General features: G+C 30.2%; 1 long non-coding RNA gene across 1 annotated transcript; it reads left to right on the forward strand.

Annotated features, from left to right (window-relative positions):
• The first annotated feature begins 626 nt into the window (after positions 1-626).
• LOC110009646 (uncharacterized) lies at positions 627-1,582 on the forward strand. The gene is made up of 2 exons (XR_002284524.3): positions 627-1,090; positions 1,167-1,582. It is a non-coding gene; the product is annotated as an uncharacterized LOC110009646 (long non-coding RNA).
• The last annotated feature ends 3,259 nt before the right edge of the window (positions 1,583-4,841 follow it).

Below are 4,841 nucleotides of genomic sequence, written 5' to 3' on the forward strand. Positions count from 1 at the left end.
AATTTATCTCCACATCAAATAATTATAAATTCTAACTATAAAACTTATGGGCATCGAGAGAACTAAGATTGTACTATTGTCAAGGAGACTAAACAAAGCTATTAAGACTAACCCCACACATCTTACAACGTCGTTAATGTCAGGCCACATCGTCACACATGGCGGTCGCCAATGAGCTTTGGAGACGGGGAAGCTTCATCCCTCACTTACCAGATGCCAGGAGTCTAAATATGTTGTGCGAACCCACCCATTTACCAGGTTTTGCTCTAAAAAGTTTCAAAAGATGCGAGTCTTCTTGGACTTGGTTCTTTCTCAGCATTCAGCCATTTTTGGTGTTAGGTACCAAAATGCTTCTAAATGAGACCAAAAATGCTCAATCTAGCTAATAGAAACTAGTAAAAAGTAAAAACACGATAGTAGAAAATTATTAGTGAAGGCCGCTAGTAGCGACCTTGGTGGCATCGGTTCGTTCAGTATCTGAATTTGACCGAAATTACTGCCATGCCCTTCCTTTTTGGCAAAATCACTGATCCTATCCCTAAGGTTAAGCTATTTAGTCTTCCTATCCGCTATAGATTAAAAAAAGATTTAATTATAAATTTGGTATTTTAACTTTGCGAAAAATTCTATTTTAACGTTTCAATGGAAAAATTTTACAATTAATTATTTATATTTATTAAAAATTTTCGAACAAGTATCTTTGGCTAATTTGGCATGCCGGAAATACAGTAACTTCAGATACTGTTATGTCATGTCAGAATTTTTTCTAAGTTAGATTAACACGTTGAGTAGGCAATTGATAATTGGGCATTGTGACTGTAACCACTAAAATTTAACTTACTAAAATACCCTTACCTTCATTCTTAAAATTTAACTTACTAAAATAACCAAAAAAATACGTTTGGATACTAGGGGCTTTAAATATAATTGAAAGAGAGAGGTGGAGAGCACGAGTTAGAAATTGAAACATTAGGGTTCTTAACTGGAGATAGAAAACGGGGTGTGCAGATGTGGGAAACCTTGCGTGATTCGAACTTCGTGGACGGATTCAAACCTACGAAGAAGATTCATGTGCTGCGAGTCAAGATATGTGAGTTGTTATTTTCTATAGTGTTTACATTCATGGGTTTGCGAATGGGGATGAAGCAACTGATTTTGTTTTGCAGGTGAGGCAGAGGCAGGGATGCAGGTTTTTTGAATGGGTGGATCCGGTGATTTGTAGTAGGTCGAAGCAAATCATTCCTGGATTGCTAAGGAAGGTGAATAACTTGGAAGCACAGTTGAGGGGGCAACAAAGAAGGGAAAGATTATTGTAGACTTGGGTAGTCATTTGAATTTTTTTCATCTTGTTAAAATGACTGTAGTGTAAGTGTAGTTAGGAGTTAGGAGAGTATGTTCTATTAGGTGTTTATTTAGTAGATTATAATTTGTAGCCATGTATGACACATGTTTGATGAAATGCTTCAAAGAACGGGATAATTTGCAATTAGGCTTATTTATGGTGTTTTGTCTAATAGAGAAGCATTTGTAGCCATGTACTCAGATGAATTGCTTCAATGAAAATGAAAATCTGTTTCTGTCATGTAATTGTGTTTGTTTGTTCTTTTTATTCGCTTCAAATGCATAAGTATTTATTTATTGTACTCTGAATAAAATGTAGCAGTAACTGCACATGAAAATGTTGACAATCATTAACATGTATGTAAGAAAAAGCCATAAAGTGAGCAAGCATGAATCTTTAATATTCAATAAACAGCAAGCATGATGCAACAACAAGTAAGACCAAATAAACTGCAAGCATGAATAAACAAGAAGTCATATAGATAAACAGCGAGCATCAATATGGCCCAGGTGAGACATCAATATGGCCGAGGTGAGACACCAAAATAGAACTTTTCGCAAAGTTCTAACACCAAATTTATAACTAACCCTTAAAAAAAATAAAATCCACAAATATGAGTACGAATAACTCTAGTTATTTATTTAGAACATTTGTTTCTCAATAGATATAAGTAATAACGTGTTAAATATGAATGACTAAATAATTTAACAGTGAATAATTATTTATGAAATAATGACTTACTAAATAATAATTACTTAATAAATGATTAAATAATTTACTAAATAATAACTAAATGTTACAATGTATTTTAATAGTGAAAGCAATATTTTTAGATAGAATGATTAAAGTCTAGCTCAACAGATTTTTGGAACTAGCTTTTATCATTTTGACCAAGTTAAAACTCTCTCTCACTCTTTATTGATTGTAATATTCGGTAACATAAATTTTATAATAGTTTTTACAAGTTGAAAGAGCTTTTTTTTGTGAAACTTTCAACACCGTTTAACATTTAGCTTTAGGGTTTAATTTTTAATTTTTATACTCCGTTTATTACCGTAAAATAACTTGTAAGAAAATAATTTGCTGAAATATATTTTCCATGGAAAAAATATTTTCCAAATTACTTATTTTTCATTGTTTAGTTATAATATTGAAAATTAGTTAAAAATATTAAAGTCTTTATCTCATAAGACCATGAAAAAATTAATAATAATAGAAATTTTATAATTTATAAATTTTATTGTTAAACATGAGAAGAATGCAAAAAAAAAAAAAGGTAAATTATGAAGACCAGCGGTGGGCGGTGATGGTGACCGCCAGTGGTGATCAGTGGGAAATGGTGACTGGTGGTAGTGACTATGATGATAAATAAATTAAAAAAACATGAATTTATAAGGTTTGTCAATATCCGAAAAATTTTTTACTCTCTCGAAAATAGAAAGTTATTTTCCTTAAAAAATGACTTAATTTTCTTTTGACCAGGAAAATATTTTCCGTTGACTTATTTTTCTGAATGCCCCAAACAATGGAAAATTATAGAGAATATTTTTCTGTAAGTTATTTTATAGAAACAAACGGAGTCTTAATTAATTTTTTTTGATATCATATCAATATTTTTCCTCCAAATACAGCTAATTAAACAACTAATCTCTTTTTTTGTTATTTTAAATTAAACAATTATTTTTACTGAACACTTCTAATGTAAACCGCTATATAAACAGATATCAAATAGCTGATAGCTAATAGTTAACCTCTAATAGCTAATAACTAATAGAACAGTTACTAAAACAACTAACAACTACTACCTACGGGTTGTAGCTCAGTTGGCAACACGGGCTAAGCATGTAGGAAGAATTCTCAAATTCGATCCCCACTAAATACACCTACATGAAGAGGTGAAGAGCCTTAATTGTGACTAAGCCTCGAGCCGGATTTAGTCGATCCCTGCTAATAGGATTCGAATACCGGCGAGTTACAAAAAAAAAAGAAAAAAAAAAGCTAACAACTACTAAAACAATTAATATTACTGAACATACCTTAAACAATTTAATTGAACTAAAACTTAGAGATGAATTTGTGGTTTTACCAAACAGTGAAGATATGATAAGTAACTTCCACCAAAATTAAAAGTCTAAATATTTAATTAATTACTCTTTTCATTGTCAAATAAATAAATTCACTCTTGTATTTATTGTAAAAAGACCTTGTAACACCCTAAATTGTATGAAAGACCTATTACATACCTCCTAAATTTATGATTTTTTGATAATATTATACACCTCCCTACACTAAAAATTAGCTATTATCAAGATTGTTTACTTTTATATATAAAATATTAATTTGATGTGTTGTTGACATAACTTTTAACATGTTGACTTTCACTTTTGTTTAATCATCTAATAAGTGTTTAATTGATCAAATTTTATAAGTTGAAGTATTCAATAAAATAATTTTGGAATTGAAATATTTAACATATAAAATTTTATATATTGAAATGTTCAATAGATAAAAGTAAAAAAATCTAATACAAAATTTGACCCTGAACCTTTATCTCCTTGTGGCTTGAGCTTTGCAGGGTTGAATCACGACCCTGCACTTTCACATTCAATAATAACTATATTTATCGCCAAAATGAGATAACTTTATGGAGTTCAATCATAAACCTGCATTTTCCCATATCATTTTAGCAAAAAGTATAGTTATTCTAAAATATTAAAGTATAAGATTATGATTGAATCCCGTAAAATTCAGGGCGATATTTCAGATCTAATTTCATGATAAAATTTATGTATTCGGCCCTTTTATCTTCCCACACATGTAACATATCACATGTGTTTCAACATCTGATGCTTCTTTTGATGGATGTATAGACATGCAATTTTCTTGGTTTGTACTAATGGTGTTGGATCACGAGCCTTGTACGGTAAACAAGAAGGGACAATTAATTCCTCTGCTTTCTCAGCTTTATCGCATCTTTCCATTTTTAGCTCCAATTCTCGCTGCCGTTCTACTAAAGAGTGCGGAAGGTCGTCCTGGCTGGCCCAAAGTTGCAGCGTTCTTCTTCCTTTTCCCTTTTCTCTTTAACTTCTTTTTCTTTTTCTTTTTCTTTTTCTTTCTTAAAGAAATATATGCAAATGCAATTCACACACATACATATAACTTATTTAGTTAGTGGCAAGTTAATTACTAAGAGTTAATCCAATGGATGATATTTAATTAATAAATCTTACAGTATAGAAAAGCATCTGTATCAATATAGAGTATTTGTCATTCACTACTATATATAGTTTTGCTCTATATTTGAATAAAATTAGTTATAATTCTTATTTTCAAAATTTAATTATTTACTCTCTCAACTTTTTATTCTTTCATTAATTGCTACTGAAAAGACATTATTATCTCTAATAAATGCATATACTAATTAAATTTAATGTAAAAGTCTCTAAAAGAAGTATATTTAGTTATATTCATAAACACTAATTAGGAGGCCTTATTTTAA

This window comes from Jatropha curcas, chromosome 7 (assembly GCF_041381405.1).
Source record: "Jatropha curcas cultivar XTBG-Jc1 chromosome 7, XTBG_Jcur_1.0, whole genome shotgun sequence".
In the NCBI taxonomy this organism is placed as follows: Eukaryota; Viridiplantae; Streptophyta; class Magnoliopsida; order Malpighiales; family Euphorbiaceae; genus Jatropha; species Jatropha curcas.